General features: G+C 32.1%; 1 pseudogene; it reads left to right on the forward strand.

The window, feature by feature from the left end:
- The first annotated feature begins 12,321 nt into the window (after positions 1–12,321).
- On the forward strand, positions 12,322–21,333 carry LOC114189588 (uncharacterized; annotated as a pseudogene).
- The last annotated feature ends 3,745 nt before the right edge of the window (positions 21,334–25,078 follow it).

Consider the following 25,078-nt stretch of genomic DNA (forward strand, 5'->3'; position numbering starts at 1 on the left):
TATATCTAAAAAGCGATGGAACGAGCTTATAATATGTCATTTAGCATAAGAAATCAATATAAACTCATATATATTTATTATATTGTTAGTGATATTTTCTAAACTTGTTTTTAAATTCACATAATAAAACAATAATAAATCTTTTGGGATTATGGATTTTTAGCATTTATAATCATATAAAATAAGCTTAATATTTATATATGTTAGAAGTAGTATTTGTGATTACGAATTTTTAACGTGAGTGATTAGTAATAAAGTCTGATAATATTACAATTTTAGGGAAAATATATTAAAAGGTTCATAATATAAGCAATAATAAATAAAGCATTTAATATATTTTATTAATATTTGGTATCACCAAAATTTTATCTATTATAAGAGAATATAGTGATTTTAGATAACAGGAGACCAGTTAGTCTTAATAATAATATCTTTCTTTTTCTATCATGATAAATACTAATACAAAATTATATTAAACTAGCATAAAAATATATCATATACAATAAGTTTTTAACAAATGTTAGAGAATATATGTAAAAGAAACTTTGAAAATTGATATATTTAAAAATATTTAATTAATAATTTGGCCATCATGTTTGTCTATATAACTTTTTACTTAATTCAGTCACAATATTTGTGATTATTGTCACGGGTGAGTAGTGAGTAGTAAGATTGTATTATTGGATAAGAATGGAGTTGAAGAAAGAGAAGAATGTTTGGACTAATACATAATCATCTTCTAATGTTTTTAATATTGTTAATACCGATCTAACATATGGGACTATCACAATAACAAAAAATTCTATTTAACTAGAGAAATTAGTGAAAGAAAATATTTGTAAATAATCCTTCACTAATTTGCGAAAAAATAGCAAAAGAATAAAATTGTAACGATTTTGTAGTAAAATAACTACATATTTGTCATGACATATATTTGAATCCCTCTCACTAATTTGCGGGAAAATGACAAAAGAAATAATTTGTAGCTTATTCTTAGCAAAGTAGCTACAAATTTAAGAGGACATATATTTGTAGCTATTCTCTCACTAATTTGCGACGAAATAGTGGAAGAATAAAATTATAGCTAATTCGTAGCAAAATTGTTACAGGTTTACTAGAAAATATATTTTGTAGCTAATCCTTCCCGATTAAAATGTACTATAATTATTTTTAATTTTTGTAAAGATATATATATTTTAAATTAAATGTTTTAAAATTAATTTTAGTTCAAATATTTTAAAATTATTTTTAATTTAAATATTTTAAAATTATTTTTAATTTAAATATTTTAAAATTATTTTTAACTTAAATATTTTAAAATTATTTTTAATTCGAATATTTAAATTAATTTAAATTTAAATATTTTAAATTACTTTTAATTTAAATATTTTAAATTACTTTTAATTTAAATGTTTTAAAATTATTTTTAATTTAAATATTTTAAAATTATTTTTTTAAATATAATTGTATATATTTAAATATAAATTATAAATATAAATCTTAATAAATAAATTAAAATATATAATAAAATAAAATAGGATATAATATATATAAATTTTAATTGTAATAAAAGAATTAAAATTTTAAGATAAATATAAAATAAAGAAAGCGATAGCTTGATATTATATTTTTATTTACTAAGACAGTTTTAAAAAACGAAATTTGTTTTTTATTTTTTTATTTAAAAAATATCTTTATTTCTTTTTAATCAATAAAGTGAAATATCATTAGTTACCCTTATAACTATTTTTTATAAATTTGAAAGAAATAACAGTTAAGTGATATTAAAAAGTTAAAGTTAAAATTAATTTAAATGTATATAAAATAATTAATTGTAAGCTTTACAATTATTTTAGTTTATTAAATCAAAAGAAATATGAATATTGACATAAATTTTTTTACATAATAACATTAAGATAGATTTAATTTTAATTTTAGTAAAAGAATTATAAGTTAAAAAAATATAAATTAAAACAAGAAAAAATATACTTGATACTTTAACTAAAAAATTATCACACCTCTTTAGTAAGATAGTTTTACAACATTATTAAAAAAATTTCTCTGTTTTATTTAGATTGGTTATTCATATATTTTTTTTATTTGTTCACTAAAATATTAATTTTTATTAGCGATTATTTTTTAGGGTTATATGCAACCGTTGGAATAAAAACAATTGTGTAGGATTTTTTAACCGTAATAACATTTCTTTTATTTTAATATTTTTAATTTTTAATCTTTTACACTTCTTTCTTCGTGGTTATCTTTTTCAAATTTTTTTTATAGTATACATTTTAGTGATTTCTGAGGACGAGAGAGAAACACATTCGGAGTGTGCGTGAAGATCAAACCATGGCCGATGAATTACTCAAGTTGTAGAGACAATTCGAGTTCACGGAACAAGCCAAGTCGAGCATTCGATTCTTAGAGCGAAACGTCGTTGAATTGATCCAAAAACTGCGATAACTCCAACACATTGATTTGAACTTCTTCACACTATCTTTAGCAAAAAGTGCATCACCTTCGTATGCTCTCTATGCTTCTTCTTTTTGTGATTAGGTTTCATCCCTTGCAATTTTCATTTTCAATGGATTCAGTAACCGATAATCGATTATATTCCCTATTTCTTTTACTTTTTCTGTTCTCTTGTTTCTTCGATAATCGATTATATTCCCTATTTCTTTTACTTTTTCTGTTCTCTTGTTTCTTTTCCTTTCTCTGTTTCATTATTTCCTTGGTAATGTCCATTTGTGATTTGATTTATTTTTCTTGTACTTATGCTTCAGTCAGTATTTCTCTACTTTAGTTTAGCTTGGTAATCATAGGTAGTATTCTAGTACTTTTAAATTCTTGCAATAAATTTCACTTAACAATTGTTATTGTTACTTTTAGCATGTAGGAATAGTTAAATAGGATTTTAATTCACTGTTTTCAGTTAAAACTTTAAATTTGATTTGTTATATTAAGTTGTCATAGGGTTAAATAGTAGAAATTTTAGTTAGGTGTTGTTTTGTGAATTTGACCTTTTCCTTAGCTTTCTTTAATTGATTTAAACTTTCTTAGATATAAATATTGCATTTTATACATCATAGATTAGAGTTAAATGTAGAAGTAGTTTTAACAATTTTTGTTATTTGTCCTGTTACTGATTTTTAGTATAGATTGATTTTCATATGATTTTTTTCCTTTCTTTGTTGTTTTCAGTCTTTAGCTCAGAATTTAATTCTCTTTTGGTGCTTTAAACTTGTATGAGTAGTGTCAATTAGGATATCTTTTATTTTTCTTTAAAAGATAATTTTTATATTAGCAACAACATATATCACTGAGATGTTGAACTGGTTTAATACAGAAGATGGTAATCCTATCCACACTTTAATAGAGGATAATTTTCTTTCTTATCTCTAGTAGTTTATGGTATGTCATAAAAGTAATATGTGTATTAAAGCTATATAAATGAACTAAAGCATCGTGTAATCAGTGTTGTTTAATATCAGCCATGGCGTGATATGGCGGAAATCAGTAGCTGTTTTCTGGCCAGCCACCATAACAAGGCGAGGACGAATCAGAATTTTTATGGTGGCTCATGGCGACCGTTTTGCACGTGGCGGGTGGCAGAGCCCTCGTGGCGAAGATCTCGCACAACAACAAGAGAAGAGAAGAAAGAAAGTAGAAGAGAAGAAAGAAAGAGAAGAAAGAAGGAGAAGAAAGAAGGAGAAGAGAAGAAAGAGAGTTGTGCGACATGTTGGTTGGAGGAAGAAGGAGAAGATAACAAAACCTAAACCTAATTGGTCGGATACATTTAAAATTGGGCCTGGCCCACTTCCCCCAACATCCAAATTTCTTCATTTCACCCTCATTTCAACCTTTTAATATTTACCACTTAACATTGCAGAAATTTTTTCTCTTATTATTTTACTTTTCTACCCTAATATCGAAACCTCTTCTTTTATTATTTTACTTTTCTACCCTAATTTCAGTTCCTCTTCTCCTATTATTTTACTTTTCTACCCTAATTTCAGTTACCATTTTTATTCTTTAAAACCTAAGCCTGGTCCATTGAACACATATTTAACCTAGCCTATTTGCAAAACTTTCTTCATTCTCTATTATTTTATTCTATTCAAAACCAAAAGCTTCTAAAGCTTCCCTACTGGCCACTACCACCCGCTGCCACAAGCTTCCATCGTCGCCGGCCACCACCGTCACCAACCAACACTGTCGCCGATCGCCACCGCCAAGTTTGTTTATTTTTTCAAATTTTTTTATTTATTTTTTCTATTTGTCTAATTTCACTATAATTATTTTGTAAAAAATATACCTATTTTTCAACAATAACAATGGCCAATGATAATGATCCTTCAAGAACATCCCATAAGAGTGACTCAAGATGGAAACATTGTCATCCGATGGATAAATCAAATTTAAACACAACTATTTGTAATTATTGTGGGAAAGTTATGAAAGGAGGAGTTACTAGAGCAAAAGAACATCTCATGGCAAAGAAGGGCAATGTTGCTGCTTGCACCAAGACTCTGAAAAATTTGAGAGAAGAACTTTGAAAATTATACAAAGAAAAAGTAGACAACTCCTTCGTCAATCCTAGATATATTGCAACCAATGATAACCATGAGAGTGAAGATGAGGTTGAAATTTCCACGGCTACTAATGATAAAGGAAGAAATAGCGGTGGAAGAAAAGGACCAATGGATATGTTTTGTAGAAATCCAACTACTGCAATAGAGAAGAGAAAAAAGGAAAAATTAAGGCAAGCTAACATCAAAGAGGCATGTGACAAGTAGGCTTGTCATTAAACCTTGTGAAGTTGAAAAGTTTTCAAGATATGATTGATGTCATAGGTGCTTATGGACCTAATTTACCCGCTCATAGTTATCATGAAATCAGAGTTCCACTTCTCATGAATTGCAATTGGGTGGAGATGGGTTTAAACTTTGGCTTAGATAAAAATAAACTTTCTTTTTTGCAAATTTTAGTTTTGGCATGAATGTGAAAGGGTAAGGGAAACCCTAGCAGAAAGAGCAGCCAAGGGGAGCTGAAAACAGTCCATTATGGTTCATTGAATGGCAATTACCCTTCACAATTAACCATTTTCGTTTTGGCCAAATTAACTCTAGTTTAAGTGCAATTAAAGAGCCAAATTAGAAGTGAGAGGAGGGTGAAGTGAGAGCTAGAGTCAATCTGCAGTCAGAGAGGAGAGACAAAACAAAAGTGGAGAGGGTGAGGAAAACTAGAGGTTGAATAGGGAGGGAGCTTGAAGAAGGCATTAGCGAGCAAGTGGTGGAACACTCTATTGTCAAAGTTTTAAGTAAGGATTCCAGGTTAGGGGAGTTCCTATTGGTTGCTTTAATTTTTATTGCATAAATCGTGATGTATGAGGGGCTGGGATTGTATTTTACATGTATATCAAAACTGAAATCGGGTTTCTAGAATTTTTCCAGAAACTGCCTGGCGGTTATGCGCGACCCGCCAGGCGACACAAGCACCAGACCCATTTTCTGGGTTTTCACCATGAACCGCCTGGCGGCAGAGGATGATCCCCCAGGCGACGCAAACGGGATTACGCAGTCTGATCGTTTTGGGAAATTTTAGGGTGCTTGCGATTTTGCCATGATGTTTATATGCTTAATTGTGAATTTTGATGAGTATGGCTAATTGTGCATGTATGTGTATGTTGGATGCTTGAATTCTTATCTGAAATTTTGAAGTCTAGGGTTCATGTTGGGGTTGAGAACAACTGAGCCTGGAATGTGGGTACGTATAGTCACTGTTTCATGTAGTTAATGTGTAATCGTAATAAAGGCTGGATACTATCATATGTATGCATGTGAAGTGTGAAGATGGGAATGTGGTTGAGGTGAGACGCTTGTGTCTCTGCCAGGCGATACCACAGTTCTGGTGTCTTTTAAGAGTGCTGTTAAAATTGTGTGTATTTGGGGTTGTGTGGGATAACTTGGTGGTATGCTGGAAATCAGTGAGGTAGTGAAGTGAAGGGAACCTAAGGCATTAGATATCAAAAGATGTAAGCATGAGTGTGTAATGATAGGAAGGTATGTTTTTAATTCATATGAAGGGGGGTATGTTTAGAGATGGCAAATAAACCCGTGCCCGTGGGTATCACCCGAACCCGTCCCCGTTTTGACGGGGAATCCCCGCTTTGACTGGGTATGGGTATGGGTATGGGTAATACCCGAAATTTTCAACTGGGGATGGGGATGGGGATGGGGATATATATATACCCGCCCAAATACCCGTCCCCGCTTAAATTACTAAACTATTTATAATTTATTAAATAATCTAAAAAATATATATAAATAAATAATATATTTACACATAAAATATAATATAATATAATATAATATAATATAGTATATATACATATAAATAAAATATACTTTTATATATATATATATATATATATATATATATATATTTACACATATACATGTAATATAATATAATATAATATAATATAATATACATATAATATATATACATAATAATATAATATAATATATATAATATATACGTATAAAACAAATTAATCATTTAACTAGTGAGATCTTTTATAAACAAATTTATAACATGACAAATTTATAAAAATTTAAAAGAAATATATATATATATATATATATATATATATATATGCATAAAATATCTACGCATATACATATAATATATATACATAATAATATAATATATATTATTATATTTATATTATTATATAATATAATATAATATATACTTAAAATAAATATATATCTATAAAAATATATATATATATATATATATATATATATATATATATATATATATATATATATATATATATATATATATATATATATATAAACATAAGATATCCACACATATATTATATATACATAGTAATAATAATATAATATATAATATAATATAATATATATAAATAATTATATATATATATATAAACATAAGATATCCACACATATAATATATATATATATATATACATAGTAATATAATATATAATATAATATAATATAATATAATATATATATATATAACATATTTCTCATTCTCTTTGTTTTTTGTTATACACTTTGTTTACTCTTTCAATTGTCTGGTTTGTTTTTCAAGATTTAATTTTGAAGGTAATTTTTCTTCTTCTTATTACATAATTTTTACTCTCTGTACATGGTTATGTTCAAATAGGTGTTCCTCAATTTCATTCTATGAAATAATTTTTAGGTTACACATTTGATTATCTTTATTTATTTATTTATTTTCATGAAAATGTTTGACTCTTATTTTGTAGCTCTTCTTTTTGTTACTTTGGTTATACACTTTTTTACTCTCTTTTAATTGTTTGGCTTGTTCTTTAAGGTTTAAGCAGATCTTCAAGGTACTTTTCCTTTTATCATAATCTTAATTATACATTTTTTTTCCGTTATGTTATGTTCAAATGGATATTCTCAAATTTGGGTCACACATTTAATTATCTTTACTCCTTTATGATAATTTTATTTATTATTTATTTTTTGTTTCATGATAATGTTTAATTCTCAATTTTAAGTGCTCAATTGCATAAATCCTTAATTTAATTCAAGATCAAAAGATGAAGAATCTATGTTTAAATTTGAATTATTATTAATTTAATTTTGTTATTTGTGCTATTTCGTTTAAGTGGTATAATATAAATTTTTAATAGTATAAAAAATATTTGAAATATTTTTAAACTTGATTATTGGTTTTCCTTTTATATTTTGTTAAAAAAGAAATTAACCTTTTTACTTTGTTTGATTTTTTTTTGTTACGTATGTTAGTTTCTAGAGAAAATGAGCACAGGAGATCAAGATTTGCAGGTACCAAGTCCACCACAGTGTTCACAACAACCAACTCCCTTTCAAAGTTCCAATAATGACAGTCAATCTCCATTGAATCCATCTACGCAAACACTTTCAGAAGTTCATGATGAAATACATTCAACAACACAAGTAGAGCCTGAGAAAGGGAAATTGAAAAGTGTTGTGTGGGAACACTTTGAAAAAATAAAAGTTGATGGAAAATACAAAGCTAAATGTAACTATTGCAAGAAACTGCTTGGTGGAGAAACAAAGAATGGAACAAAGCACTTGCACCATCATACAAACATATGTATTCAAAAGAAGGCTTTAGCAAAAGGAAAAGGGGGACAAAAAACACTTTTTTCTAAGATTTCAAGTGGCAAAAAGGAATTGGCTTGTGGAGCTTATAATGAAGAAAATGCCAAGATGGAACTTGCAACAATGATTATATTGCATGAATATCCATTGTCAATAGTGGACCATATTGGTTTTATTAGATTCGTGACAACAATTCAACCATTATTTCAACTTCCTTCACGAAATACGATAAAGAAAGAGATACTCGGCATCTATGAACATGAAAAACAAGTTGTTATGAAGTTGATAGATACAAATAAAGGAAAAATAGCAATTACATCGGATATGTGGACTGCAAGCAATCAAAAGAAAGGGTATATGTCTATCACAGCTCACTATATTGATGACAATTGGACATTGCAAAATATAATTTTGAGGTACACCTTTTTTAATTTATAAATTTTCCAGTAATTTTTTTTATGCACCTCTAGAAAGATTATATGTCTTACAAAATATTGCTTAATTTATAGGTTCATTTATGTTCCCGCACCTCACACAGCTGATCGACTTTGCAATGTATTAGTTGATTGTTTGTTCGATTGGAATATTGATACAAAATTGTCTACTATCACTTTAGACAACTGCAGCACAAATGATAGCATGATTGAAAAAATTAAGGATAAGTTGAAGTTGGACACACTCATTAAGAAAGGGTCTTTGCTTCATATGCGTTGTTCAACACATATCCTTAATTTGATTGTGAAAGAAGGGTTAGCCGTCCTAAAAGAAGGGGTGGAAAAAATTCGAGAAAGTGTAGCATATTGGACAGCAACTCCTAAAAGAATGGAAAAATTTGAGGAAACAGCTAGACAATTGCGAATTTCTTTCACTAAAAAGTTAAGTTTGGATTGCCCAACTAGATGGAATTCTACTTACAAGATGCTTGATATTGCCATATGTTATAAGGATGTGTTTTTTAGGTTAAAGCAACGTGAAGCTCAATACACTTCTTTGCCAACTGATATGCAGTGGGAATTTGCAAAGGATGTTTGTCGAAGGCTAAAATTATTTAATGACATCACATAAATCATTTCTGGCTCCAAATACCCAACTGCCAACATCTTTTTCCCAAAGATTTGTGAGATCAAGATTGCAATAAATGATTGGGTTAAATCTCCTGAGATAACCATTCAAAATATGGCAATACAAATGTTAAAGAAATTTGAAAGTTACTGGAGTGTTATTCATGATATATTGGCAATTGCTTCAGTTTTAGATCCAAGGTACAAGATGGACATGTTAGAATATTATTTTTATAAATTGTATGGTAATGATTTTGATCTGAAACTTAGTAGGATTCGTCAAATGTGCTATGATTTGGTTTTGGAATATCAATCAAAAAAGAATGAAACTTCTTCTTATAGAGCTACATCATTGGAGTTGGGAAAGGATGTTGATAATGATGCGAATGAATTTTTAGAGTTTATGGCAAAAAAGAAAAAATCTAGAACTACAGTTATGAAAACAGAGTTGGATTATTACTTGGAAGAAGATAATTTGCCGGTTACACAAGAATTTGATATCCTATCATGGTGGAAAACAAATGGGTTAAAGTTTCCAACCCTTCAAGCAATTGCAAGGGATGTTTTAGCTATTCCAATAACAACTGTAGCTTCTGAATCTGCTTTTAGTATTGGTGGTCAGATATTAACTTCTCACCGTAGTCGACTTCATCATATTACTATAGAGGCTTTGATGTGTACAAGAAGTTGGATATGGAACTCAAACCATCTAGGTAAGTTACTCAAATTTATTAATATTTTTTGTTAGTATTTTTTGTGAATTCTCATCTAATATTCTACATTTGGTGTTTGTAGGTGTTAAAAAATTAAAAGGAAAAGATGTTCTCATGAGTGAAAATGAATCTGATGAAGAAGGTACATTATATTCTAGTAATTAAAATTTTCAATTTCAATTATTATATCATATCTAATTTTTCATTTTTTTTCTATGTGTAGGTGGATCGAATGCAAATGAAACCACTGATCATTTGTAAAATTAATAAATATTTTGGTTATTATAAAATTTTAGTAATGTGTAATTTTTTAGCTTTTATATAATTATTTGAATTTTATTTAGTTGTTATTTGATACTTTAATTTGAGATTTATACTATTATAATATTTTTCTTAATATTTGACATCATGAAAATCAAAAAGAGTATGTTATTTTAATATTGAATATTTTGATAGTATCATGATTCCGTTGGTGTGATTTTTAATTTTTTTTATAAAAAATATTTAATTGATATATGGAACAATAAAAAAATGGGTATGGGTATGGGTATAAGAAAATACCCGTTACCCGGTGGGGATGGGGATGGGTCAAAAGTTGTATACCCGTTGGGTTTGGGGATGGGGATGGGGATGAATTTTTATTATGGGGATGGGGATGGGATCATGATACCCGTACCCGCCCCGCCCCGTTGCCATCCCTAGGTATGTTGAACCTGATAGTAATTGTAATAAATTGGAGGATGTGAGGAAACAATGTGGATGATTAATTGGTAATGAGTTCGTTTATTGGTAATGGGTTGAATGTCAAGTGTAAGGTATGATGGAGTTTAAAGAATAACTTGTTATTAAATGAGAAGTATGATATAATGAATGTATGTGAAAGTGTGATTCTGTGGTTTGCATATGTTTAGACAAGGAAGAGGTATGTCCCTGTAATAGCGTAAAATGTAATACTCTTTATTGGTGTTGTGTTAAAATGGCATGTGTAATATGGATTCATTAGCATAATTAAACCTGTGCATAAAGATCAAGTTATGGAACTACGACTGGACTATTATACTGGTACCATAATCTGTGCTTGAATTGTTTGGGGTTCATTAGAACCCGTTTGATGTGCCAAAAACTAGTAGCATTGCGCTACTGGTATGGCACCTGGCGGCGCGAGGCCAGCCGCCAAGCGATAGACAGACAACTTAGTGGCAGTGGCCACTAGACGAGATGGCGCTTGGCGGCAGGGTGGGTTCCGCCAGGCGGAAGTGGAGCAATAGCAGTACTGGACACTACGAGGCGCTTGGCGGCAGTGTTGGTTCCGCCAAGCGGGAGAAGTGTTGTAGAGGCTCTGGAAGGTGATTAGCGCTTGGCGGCAGGCTTGGGGTCCGCCGGGCGGTGACGTGGCAGCAACACTCTTGTTTTGGCGCTTGGTGCCTGGCAGTGTGTGATGCCCGCCAGGCGGTCTGGATTCGGATTCCGCCTAGCGACGTGAGATGCGCGCCAGGCGGATTTGGTCCAGTGATGGTGCGCGAGAAAAGTTTTCTACACTGCTTTAAGGGATGTTCATGATACGATGCTTTGGCTGGGGGCCCAATTACGAGTGTATCTTGTATTGGGGTAACACGTGACCACTTTAGGTTGTAGCCTGGTGGTTTAGGAAGTTCAGTGGAGTGTGCGGGTTGTGGCTCGTACGACGAGGTTTCGGATGATTGCCCTCTTCAGTGTATTCTGATGGAGTTTTGGTAGTCTGGAAACAACTACAAACTTATGTTTGTTTTGGGGAACTCCACTTGGTGTCACAGTGAGATGCTGTGGCAAAGTTATTCCCACGTGTGGACTATCAGGTGGTGGCCTGTAGTCGGAGGGGCGAATAGACACTCGTGCAGCAAAGATCGATCATTAATCTCACTTAAAGGGTATACAAATGATAAATGTCTAAATGCAAGTACTGGAAATGGAGAAGGAAGGGTAGAATTGAGAAATATACTAACCTGGGTTTTAAATGCTTAGAGGTTGTATTTAATGTTAATTTTGTTTGGTTTATTTAAATGAGCTCACCCTATCTGTGTGTGTGGCGATGATCATGTAACTTGTTACATAGGAGCAGATGTTGATGCAGGTGGGCAGGTTGATGCATAGAGACAGAGTGGGGACCTCTCAGGAGTTTTACCGATTTTTATTTTTGTCAGAATATGGATTTAATGTAATAATTTTATAGACAAATATATCGCATTACGGTTTTGGCGCGCTTTATGTTATTTGATTTGGCGCGTTGGACTTAAAGTTTAAAATTCTTCTCGCATTTTGGGAATTTATTTATAATAAATGAGGTTATTCATTTAAAATTTTATTTTGTTTTATTTTAGTAAGTAATTTCCGGCTAGGACGTTACATATAGATTTTATGCTTGAAGACATTGGAAAGCTTCCTTTGATAAAGAAGACAATTCAAAGAGGATTTAGTCTTGTTGGCTTTATCTATAGTCATTCTAGTATCTTGAGTTTGTTGAGACAATTTACAAATAAGAGGGAATTAGTAAGATATGTCATTACAAGTGTCGCAACCGAAATCGCGACGGGACGACGAACCAAGATAATTATTTGTAAAAAAAGAGTTTGGAGTCACCACCATAGTTATTATAGGAAACTATGGAAAACCAAAAACAAAAAAGCAAGGTCTGCGAAAAATCAGAATTTGGGTCCGGGAGTCGGTTACGCGTGGGGAAGGTATTAACACCCCACAATGCCCGTCCTAAGACGGTACCTTTAATTAAATGTGCAAAAGTTTTGTGGTTTCTCAAAATATTTAAGTTTTCCCAATATTAGTAATAAAAGAATGTACAAAAAACAAAACTATTTTTTTGATTTTTTGGGCCCGACGAGGATTAATCCTCGCTCCTACGTATCTTCATGTGAATGGAGAATCAGGGTTACGTAGTTCTTTTTGAAAAATCTATTTGGAAAATTATTTGAAAATGATTTAATTTGTTTTATAATTTTCAAAATCTTTTTATCTAAATTTTAGTATTATTTTAAAATTGGTGTCATGCGACGCGAGCGGTCAGATAGACACTTCAAGTAAACTCTTTTTTTAATCTTTTATTTTTTACTTTTTTAATCATTTATAAATTTTTAATATTTTTTTGAAGTTATTTTAGAGTAGTTGTGGATGTCATTGCGAAGTGAGTAACCAAATAGATATAAAAGAGGAAACAAAAAAAGTTATATTTTATTTTTAGATCATCTGTATATATTTTTAGAAGAAGCAAAAGTCTAAATTAGATGTCATGCGACGCGAGCGGCCAGACAGGCAATAAAGAAAGGGGAAACATATATTTTTATGATTAAAAACAAGAATGAAAATTGAAAAAAAAACTAAATCAAAAGATGAAAGAATTGAGAGTGACGTTCCTTAAAACAATTTCAATATCTCCTCACCTTTTTTCTTTTTTTTTTTTTTGCTTCCTCTTCTAATATTTTTTTGTTTGTTTTTCCAATGGAGATAAAGATGAGAGGTGTCTATGTGGGTGGTAATGAGAGAAAGAGAGAGCATAGAGAATGTTTTCTTCTCTTTTTTTTATTCTACCTCCTTCAATTTTTTTAAAAGAGAGATAAAAGAGAAGGTGTGTGTGGGAGTGGTGATGGGAAAGAATTAGAGAAATGTAGAGAATCAATTTTTTCTTTTTTTTCGGTCCCGATAGAGTGTGTATTTATACTCACACCTTGCAATATCAATGCAATCTCAGCCTTAATTGTAATGAACAATATAAGGAAGGAATTAGTCATGATAGCAGCACATTTTGGAGATAAAATCAGAGCACAAAATCAAACAAGATCAGTAATATTGATTCTAACCGTTAACAAAAATCAATCTAATTAGTAATATTGATTCTAATTATATGAAGAGATATTGCTTTTAATTATTAGAATCATATCATTAATTTCCCTATTAGGAAAAATGGTAGAAAGCAGGTTGAGTTGTTGGGCTCATGAGAAGGAGTGCGATAATTAATAACAAATTGGGCTCTTCCCTCTTTATTCTTTTTTTTCATCTTTTTTTTTTCTAAAATTAAAGTTTGAAAATATTTGAAGAAAATAATGTTTCACATTTTTTTTATTTTTTTAATCTTTTTTAAAATAAATTTATTTATCCAGACGAAATTGGGTGTTGACAGCTGCCCCTCTTTACTTAGATTATACTAGATAATATGAAAATTTGATTTTTTTTCATATTATCGTAATAAAAGATAAGTAAAGATAAAAACACTAATTTCGTTCGGGTTTCAAAAGAAGACAAATTTGAAGATCGACTTCACCATTCAAAAGGAGATGGTCTACATCTGAAAGGAACTAGGTGACCATTACCAAGTAGAGGGTCCTAATTCGACACACCTTTTTTTTACTTTTTGAAATTTAAAAAGACCAATCCCGAGGAGAGTGGCTATATCTAAAGGATTCAACGACCATTACCATGTAGAGGGTCCAATCCGAAAAACCAAATTCTTTTTGTATTTTGACTTTTTGAAAAAAAGATTAGACCGAACCTGAGGAGAGGGTCTATATCTAAAGGATTCAACGACCATTACCATGTAGAGGGTCCCAATCCGAAAAACCAAATTCTTTTTGTATTTTGACTTTTTGAAAAAAAAAAGATTAGACCAATACTGAGGAGAGGGTCTATATCTAAAATAACGATGACCATTACCATGTAGAGGGTCATCATCTGACAAAAGAAATCAATGACCATTGCCTCGCAGAGGGTCTTGATGTAAGGAGATCAATGACCATTGCCTCGCAGAGGGCCTCGATATGACATATGAAATCAATGACCATTGCCTCGCAGAGGGTCTTGATGTAAAGAGATCGATGACCATTGCCTCACAGAGGGCCTCGATGTGACAAAAGAAATCAATGACCATTGCCTCACAGAGGGTCTTGATATAAAGAGATCGATGACCATTGCCTCGCAGAGGGCCTCGATGTGACAAAGGAATCAATGACCATTGCCTTGTAGAGGGTCTTGATGTATAAAAGGAGAATCTAAATTTTGCTTTTGAATTGTCGACAAACACCAAGTGAATGCCTAACGTTTTTTAGACTTAAACAAAAAATATCATTGCTGACTTTTTCTTTTTTTTTATATGATTTTCAATGATTTTGTGGAGTATGATGGATGATTTGATGATGCATGACATGTTATGATTTTCTTTATGAACCTATATGATGATGCATACATGGATGTGTGGATGCATGGGTGGAATTTACCTTTTTCATTTTCCTTTATTTTAATTTGAGAGCAAAGAAAACTAGGCTTACAGGCTAGAAAAAAACTTTGAGGCCAGACAAAATTGGATTTAGGGGCCAATGTGGAAATTGGGCTTGGGAGCCAGTGTGGAAACTGGGCTTGAGGTTAGTGTGAAATCTGGGCTTAGAAACTAGTGTGGGAATTGGACTTGGGGGCCAGTGGAAATTGGGCTTGGGGGGCCAGTGTGGAAACTAGGCTTGAGGTTAGTGTGAAATCTGGGCTTAGGAACTAGTGTGGGAATTGGACTTAGGGGCCAATGGAAATTGGGCTTAGGGTATATTGGTCATTCATATAAATGAAAAGGACCAAAATTTGAGAAACATCATAGAAACCAAATTGTGTATGTTTTTTAATTTTCTTCCTTCTAAAACGCAAGGATTCAATAACCATTCATATGAGTGAAGAGGGTTTTGATTGGAAAGATGTAAACTATTTTATTCAAAAAGATCAATGACTCATGTATGCATGGCTTGGTATGATGTATGAATTGCCTTATGTATGAATTTTCTTTTGCATTTTTTTAAAAAACATTCGAATTGTTCCCCATTTCATTGTTATTTTCTAATTCATGGAGTCATTCTACTTTGATATTTTTTTTACTTTTTCAAATCATTTCCTTGGTCTAATCAATTTACTAACAAACACTTTTTTAATCATTTCTTTGAAACACTATTTGAATGACATGCATGAAATTGCCAAGGGCTTGAAAAGGTTTGGACGAGGTGATGAAGATTAACTAGTTAGTTGTCCCAATTTGAATTTGTCTCGGGACAAAATGTGTTTGGGCTTTTCCAGTTATTGATGGTATGAATAAAATGATGGGGATTTCAAAAAAAATGACAACCAAATGAGGAGATTAAAAAATGACGGGGTCTTTACAGGTTGCCCTTAATGTGATCACGGACTTCAATGTAAATAAATGCCCCAATTCAAAATGAATGATCAGAATATATGAATCACAAACAAAGTGACTGCCCCAGTTTGGGTTTGGGATTGATAAATATGGACTATGCTAAGGTTGGTCAAGGTTTAGGCTTAGAGCGGAGTTATTATTGGAGCAAAGATGAAGTTTCATGAAGAATGAATTGAAAGGGGACAACCGAAGTTTAGCTTAATTGCCTGATTGTCCATGCTAATTTTGAAGTTTTGAAAACATGTCAACCAAACATAAACTGCCCCAGTGTTTAAAAGAAAATCTCTGAACACACTTTTTCAATCCTTTTTTTATAATTTTTTTTAGAACAAACCTGTTAGCAAATCAAAATTTTCCTCTAAATAAAACCTTCAAAAGATAATAATCAATCTTTGATCTATGTGGACTTTATTAGGCTTGTATTGTGGCCAAGGCTAGGGGTATTGAAATGAATGATAGTAAAGGCTCAAACAAGTGATGTGATGGTTGTTTCAAACAAGGATCTTTGAATAATATTCCATTCAATATTTATTTTACTTCATTTCGTTCACTTTTATTTTTTTCTTTCTATATTTTGACATTTTATTCTCATTCTTTAAACTTTTGCTTTTTTCTATATAACAATGTCATTTCTTTCTTTCTTTTCTTTTTTTTTTGATATTTTTGTATTGGTGAACTACAAGTCGGATGAAACAAATGCAAACATTATGTTAACCCTTAGTGGGAGGGTGATCCTTGTTTAGGGTAATTTGAAAGAAATTGGTTTTGGAAGGCTCAAATTGGGTAGCAAAGGATAATTACTTTTGTTTTTTTGGATAAAGAAACATGGCCACACATCATTTCAAAACATGATTGTTTTTTCTAAAAAAAAAAAAATTAATTCACAGGAAAATAATTGATTTCAACTTACAGGATGCCCCTTGTTTGGTTCTCTTTTTTCACTTTTTTGTTTTATTTTTTGCCTAGACTGTCCTTCAAAGTTGTTAGTCTAGCGAACTTTTCTTCCCTTTGTATTTTTTTTTGTTCAGAGAGTTTCTTGAAATCATTTTAAGGTATGTGTCCCCTTTATGATGATCCTCCATGGAAATGAAAACAAGGTTTATGGTGGAAGAGAGATGGATAGGGAAATAAATTTGAGCAATTTCATGTATGCAAGACTATATGATGCTTCAAAAGACGTGATAACAAACAAAATTTTATTTCTTTATTCAATCCACTGATTTGACCAAAGAATGTTTTATTATTTTTTCCATTTTTCATAAGAAAGATTCCAAGAATTTGGTGATAAGAAAAGTGAGAAACAATTTGAACTTATTGTAGTGCAAATTTTTTTGTTTTTTTTTAATTTATGTTGATGCATGCTATATGTTTCAATCTTTGGATAACGTATCATGAATGACCACAAAATGGAATGCAATGCATGTTTGTTGTGCATCACAGTGGTACTTATTCACATGATATGCTAATGAAATGTATGTCTATGGCTAATAATGGTGTGATTGTGATGCATTTATTATTATATACAAGGAAAGGTGAGAGTAAAGGACACAAATAGTCTCCCTTTAGTGTCTCTATTTAACATGGGTTTAATGCTTAAAGTTATAAGCGGAAGTATATGTACTCACAAAGATAGTTCCCTAATACCTAAATATCAAGGTCACTAGAGCTATGGCCCACTTCATGGCATTTCCCACGACAGTTGGTAAACAACAAGAAGTGGGAGTACCAATGAAGCAAACAACTCTAGCTGGGGTTCTCACAATGACCACTTGGGAAGTACATCCACTGTGACACTGCTACACAATCCCCTCTAATTCTAAGGAACTCAGACCCGGGTATAGGGCCCCACTCATGTAATGAATAAAATGTGTGTGTGAAGGGGAACACAATGCATACCTAAACCCACACCTGGCAATTATTCCAAATACAAAAATAAAGAAGATTGAATATACACATACAATTATTTTAAATATAAAAAAAGATAAAAAATGCATACCCAAAAAAAAATATTGAGAAAAGAAAAAATAGGAAGAAAAACCACATCAATCTTGCACATCCAAATAAATGGTCTGATTCTCTAGCGTCCCCAGTGGAGTCGCCATTTGTCGCAACCGAAATCGCGACGGGACGACGAACCGAGATAATTATTTGTAAAAACAGAGTTTGGAGTCGCCACCATAGTTATTATAGGAAACTATGGAAAACCATAAACAAAAAAGCAAGGTCTGCCAAAAACCAGAATTTGGGTCTAAGAGTCGGTTACGCGTGGGGAAGGTATTAGCACCCCACAACGCCCGTCCTAAGACTGTACCTTTAATTAAATGTGCAAAAGTTTTGTGGTTTTTCAAAATATTTTTCCAAAAATTAGTAATAAAAGAATGTACAAAAAACAAAACTATTTTTTTGATTTTTTGGGCCCGACGAGGATTAATCCTCGCTCCTACGTATCTCCATGTGAATGGAGAATCATGGTAGCGTAGTTCTTTTTGAAAAATCTATTTGGAAAATTATTTGAAAATGATTTAATTTGTTTTATAATTTTCAAAATCTTTTTATCTAAATTTTAGTATTATTTTAAAATTGGTGTCATGTGACGCGAGCGGTCGGATAGATACTTCAAGTAAACTATTTTTTTTTAATCTTTTATTTTTTATTTTTTTAATCATTTATAAATTTTTAATATTTTTTTAAAGTTGTTTTAGAGTAGTTGTGGATGTCATTGCGACCTGAGTAACCAAATAGATATAAAAGAGTAAACAAAGAAAGTTATATTTTATTTTTAGATCATCTGTATATATTTTTAGGAAAAGCAAAAGTCTAAATTAGATGTCATGCGACGCAAGCGGCCAGACAGACAATAATGAAAGGGGAAACATATATTTTTATGATTAAAAAAAGAATGAAAATTGAAAAAAAAAACTAAATCAAAAGATGAAAGAATTGAGAGTGACGTACCTTAAAACAATTTCAATATCTCCTCACCTTTTTTCTTTTCTTTTTTTTTTGCTTCCTCTTCTAATATTTTTTTTTGTTTGTTTTTCCAATGGAGATAAAGATGAGAGGTGTCTATGTGGGTGGTAATGAGAGAAAGAGAGAGCGTAGAGAATGTTTTCTTCTCTTTTTTTTATTCTACCTCCTTCAATATTTTTTTTAAAAGAGAGATAAAAGAGAAGGTGTGTGTGGGAGTGGTGATGGGAAAGAATTAGAGAAATGTAGAGAATCAATTTTTTCTTTTTTTTCGGTCCCGATAGAGTGCGTATTTATACTGACACCTTGCAATATCAATGCAATCTCAGCCTTAATTGTAATGAACAATATAAGGAAGGAATTAGTCATGATAGTAGCACATTATGGAGATCAAATCAGAGCACAAAATCAAACAAGATCAGTAATATTGATTCTAATCGTTAACAAAAATCAATCCTAATTAATAATATTGATTCTAATTATATGAAGAGATATTGCTTTTAATTATTAGAATCATATCATTAATTTCTCTATCAGGAAAAATGGTAGAAAGCAGGTTGAGTTGTTGGGCTCATGAGAAGGAGTGCGATAATTAATAACAAATTAGGCTCTTCCCTCTTTATTCTTTTTTTTCATCTCGCTTTTTTTTTTCTAAAATTAAAGTTTGAAAATCTTTGAAGAAAATAATGTTTCACATTTTTTTTTATTTTTTTAATCTTTTTTAAAATAAATTTATTTACCCGGACGAAATTGGGTGTTGACAACAAGGTTTGCTACCTTATATTTATCATTACAAAGGTTGCACCAAGAGAAGGGAAATTTGAGAAAAATGTTCACCTCTGATGTATGGAGCAATAACAAGCTATCCAGGGTAGCTAAGGGGAGGGAGGCTACCAAAATTGTTCTTATGCCTTCATTTTGGAATCAAGTAGTATTTACTCTCAAAGTCATGGCTCCTCTTGTTCATGTGCTTCGTCTAGTGGATGGGGAAAGAAAAGCAACTATGGGTTATATATATGAAGCAATGGAGAAAGCCAAGGAAAAAATAGTGAAGTCATTCAACAAAGATGAAAGTAAATAGAATGATGTATTTACAATCATTGATAACAAATGGACATGTCAACTTCATCGCCCTTTGCATGTTGCTAGTCACTTTTTGAACCCAGAGTTCTTTTATTCCAACCCGGACATGGAATATGATTTGGAAGTTATAAATGGATTATATGATTGCATCAGGAGGTTGGTGCCAAGTAAAGATGTGCAACAAAAATTTTTAACTGATTTGCCTCTTTATAAGAGTGAAAATGGACTCTTTGGTGATGATTTTGCCAAAGAATCAAGGAAAACCACAGCCCCAGGTAAGACACTTAAACACTTTTTAAATTGTGCTAAGATATAATGGTTACATTCTAAGCCACTTTCATTGCTTGTGTAGCTCAATGGTGGAAGAATTATGGGCATGCAGCTCCTAACTTACAAAAGCTAGCAATCAAGATTTTAAGCTTGACAAGTAGTTCATCGGGATGTGAGTGCAATTGGAGTGTTTTTTAGCAAGTAATAAGACATGACTCATTTCATTATTATATTAGTTTGTAAGTTGTAGAAAGAAATTAATTTACATATTACTTATTCACATTGCAGATTCATTCAAAGAAAAGGAATAGATTGGACCACAAAAGGTTACATGATTTGGTTTACATAAAGTATAATTAACAACTTGCTCAAAGATACAATATTAAGGATGAAATAGACCCTATTCTATTGAATGACATTGATGAATGTAATGAGTGGTTAATGAGGAAGTTGATGATGATAACGATAATGAAGAGGGAGGTAATGATTTGGTTTTTCATGATGATCCCACTCTTATTTGGGCAATTATTTATGAAGCTTCAGGTATTGGAGAACTAGTAGTTTATACAAGGAGACAAGCAACTAATAAAAGAAAGCAACCATCAAGTGATGGTATTGTTATTGGATCTTCCCATGCTTCTAAGAAAGGTCTAGGTGCAACTCCAACTCCAACTCCAACACAACCTAAGAAGGGTAAAGAGAGGACTCAAATTCAAGTTCAAAATGAATTGCATGATAGCTCTGATTCTGAGTTTGATAGATTACTTAACTTTGACAAGATTCTCTCAGAAGGGGAAGAGGAGGAGGGATATGCCCCATTGGATGATGACATTGAAGACAATTATGTTGGAGTTGAAGAAGGATATGATGATTAGAAAGAAACTTAGTACATACATTTAATGATTTGTTGCTATTTTATGTTTTAAACTTTAAATTTGTAGTGTTTTGATATGATGTTATTATTAATTGGATTTTTATACATAATATCATTACTTTTTCATTAAAATTATATGTGGTGGTATTATATTTTTTTTACCGTAATACTTGCGCTATAACCCGTTATGATTTTCGTTATAACTTTATAAAGGTTTTTGGGGTTGCTGATATTTTTCGTTATCCAATATCAAGAACACTGTGTGTAATCACCCTACTAATTGGATTGAACTCTCGAGCATACACTTTTTTTTGAAGTCTACACATGTTAATTGACTACATATTTGTATTCATTTACTTGAACTTATACACACACTTACACTCACGACCTCTATGTGACAATTTTAGATTAAAATTGATTAAAATTGGTTATTGCAGCCCTAATACCTCACATGTTGGACATGGATAGGCTTGTAGTTTTTTCATATGAAGAGATTTTTGCCTCAATGAATGTTTTCTCTGTTTACTATGGTCTCCTACGTGACCAGGTTTATGGCCATATACTTTTAGTTGTGTAACTTCATATGGATATCTCGCTCCAGAGTATGTCTACTTGTACTGAAACACTCCTCTTATATGGAAAGAGAGAAAGAATGATTTTTTCCTATTTATAATATTTTGCAGATACTTTAGCAATTGCCTTGCAATGACTAAAAGTGATGTGTATGCATTTGGTGTTGTTCTTTTTGAGGTTATGTCAGGGAAGGGGGCCATCATTCAAACACAAGGTCTTGAAAAATGATCATTGACATCTATTGTAAGTTCCCTTATGAGACATTATACATTATAGTGCAAAAACTATCACTGGCATCTATTGAAATATAATTAACTAATCATAGCCGTCAAGTCACTAATATATCTGGTAATGATGGTACATAGGATAGGTTGTGCCTAGTTTGAGGATACTAAATTTACGTATGACAAGTAAACCTTAAATCAAATGCAATGAAAACTAGAAAACTTCTTTGCTTTGACTTCTGATGCATTACATTTCTTTTATTCTAAACTTGGCAGCAACAACATCTGTGTTTTCTCGCAACATGTTAAAATGACGAATTTCGAATTTATTATGCACGTCTAAATTTTCTCCTTGTTTCATTTATCATGTAAGTTCTCGAGGTTTATAGTTGCAAATTGTAACTATTTTCTGAGGCAAAACCTTAATATTTGTTAAATTGTAAATGTTGGCAATTCTTAGGAATTCACCTGATTCCGTTAGCATGGCAATCACAAGTAACCTCGTTGATCCTACTCTGATGGATCAGTATCCTCATGATTGTGTACATAAGGTAAGATGACTTCTCCATTTTCTACTGTTATATTCACGGTTTGGGGTATTTGGTTTCTCACCCAAGAAGCTTGAAGATCGTCCAACTCACAACCTAATTAAGAAAATGTTAATTTGTTTCATAGTTTCTCTTGGACTAATGAAAATTAAAAACAAAACAAAACTACATCAACTTTAAAGTCCATATCAAGGGATGACATTTTGCATAAGGTTTTATTCTACTGGCTCATTGATCTCGATATTTTTATTAAAGTATAATGCAAATTCTAGAACAATCTAGAAAAATCTAAGATAGAGTTATTGAAATGTAATGAAACTTCTAGAGTATTGGAGAAAAGCTTAGTATTGGAGAAAAGCTTAGAATAGGAAGAAAAATCAAGATCATTTTACTATCTAGAAAAATCTAGAACTATTTGCTCAAGTTCTTGCTAGAAGTTTCTAGAATAATCTATGGGTCTATAAATACCCCATGTATCCTACCATTTGCAACAAGAAGAACAACTAACACAACATCCAATACAACTACTCTCAACTACAAGATACACTTCTCCAACTACTACTTTCACACTCTACTATCTACACATTTTCTCTATCCCTTCAACTATCCCCTTCACTACCTCAAAATACTAACAGTGGTACTAGAGCTACGTCCGGTCATCTACTGGGCGTAGATAAACTTTTCAACTACTTCAAAAAAAAATTAGAACTCCATTCTATACTACTTCCAAAATATTTTCTCAACCTATGGCCACTACTAATCAAACATCATCAATTCCAGTACCTATTTTCACAGGAGAAAATTATGATTTTTGGAGTGTCAAAATGAAGACATTCTTTCGCTCCCAAGACTTATGGGACACTATAGAAGAGGGATTAACTATTCCAGAAGACACTTCCACTCTTACTGCAGCTCAGAAGAAGGAGTTGAAGGAAAACAAACAGAAGGATTCAAGGGCTTTATTTGCTCTTCAACAAGCAGTTGATGACACAATCTTTCCGAGAATAATAGGTGCCACAAGTGCAAAGCAAGCTTGGAACACAATACAAGAAGAGTTTCAAGGAAGTGATGAGGTACGTAATGTTAAACTTCATTCTCTAAGACGAGAGTTTGAATTAATAAGAATGAAAGAATCTGAGACCATTAAAGACTACTATTGTAGAATAAAGGAAATAGTTAGTCAGATGAGAGCCTATGGGGAAACTATTCTGGACAAAAAAATCGTTGAGAAAATTTTAATTTCTATTCCCCAAAAATATGATGCAATCGCAACCGCGATTGAACAAACAAAAGATTTGGCCACATTGTCAGTAACACAACTAATGGGCTCTCTTGAAGCTTATGAACAAAGATTGAAAAGGCATGAAGAAGACTCAGTCGAAAATGCCTTTCAATCAAAACTAAAATTACGGTCTCAGAATAAAGAATATGAAAGAAATAAAAGTAGAGGAGAAATTTCTAGAAATAAAGAAAATTCTAGAAGCTTCCTTATGACTCGTCAAGGAAAATATCCCCCATGTGGCATATGTAAAAAGACAAGTCACATGGAAAAAGATTGTTGGCATCATGGAAAACCTCAGAGTGTGTTTGGATAGAGTATTTTAATGAAATAATTCATTTTTTTGAAGAATTTAGATTGCTTTGTAATGAAATGCTTTGTTTGGATACAAAAATTAAAAAGCATTTCAAATGCAAGCATTTTTTTGAGGAATTTAAATTGGTTAAATTAGTAGAAATTCAAATACCCTCAAAATAGGTGAAATTTGAAATTCTTCCCACTCATCCTCACATTCTAGACTCTTTGGTAGGCCCGATGACACAAATGGGCTGACAATTCAGACGGGTTCGACGACCCGAATGGGCTCAACAATCCAGACAGGTTCGACGACCCAGACGGGTCCGACGACCCAGACAGGTCCAACGACCCGAATGGGCTCAACGATCCAGACGGGCCCGACGACCTGAATGGGCTCGACGATCTAGACGGGCCTGTCCGTCGACCCAGACGGGCCCGTCGACCCGGACGGACCCGATGACCCAAACGAGCCGTACGACCAAAACGGGCCCAACAACCCAGAATGGCCCGACGACTCAAACGGGGGCAGACTATCTGGACAAGATCAATGATCTAACGGGCCCGACAATTCAGACGGGTCCGACGACCCGAACGGGCCCGACAATCCAGATGGGCCCGACGACCCGGATGAGCCTGACGACCCATATGGGCCTTACTACACAGACTGCCCAACGACCTGAACGGGCCCTTCCAAACCTTTGGGCCCGACGACCCAAACAAGCACGACAACCTAGATGGGTCCAACGACCTGGACGGGCCCGACAACCTGGATGGACCCTTCCAAACTGTCAAGACGATCCAGACGGACCCAACGACATGGACGGT

The sequence above is a fragment of the Vigna unguiculata genome, chromosome 1, assembly GCF_037176805.1.
Source record: "Vigna unguiculata cultivar grain cowpea cultivar isolate G323 ecotype 2 chromosome 1, ASM3717680v1, whole genome shotgun sequence".
NCBI lineage: Eukaryota > Viridiplantae > Streptophyta > Magnoliopsida > Fabales > Fabaceae > Vigna > Vigna unguiculata.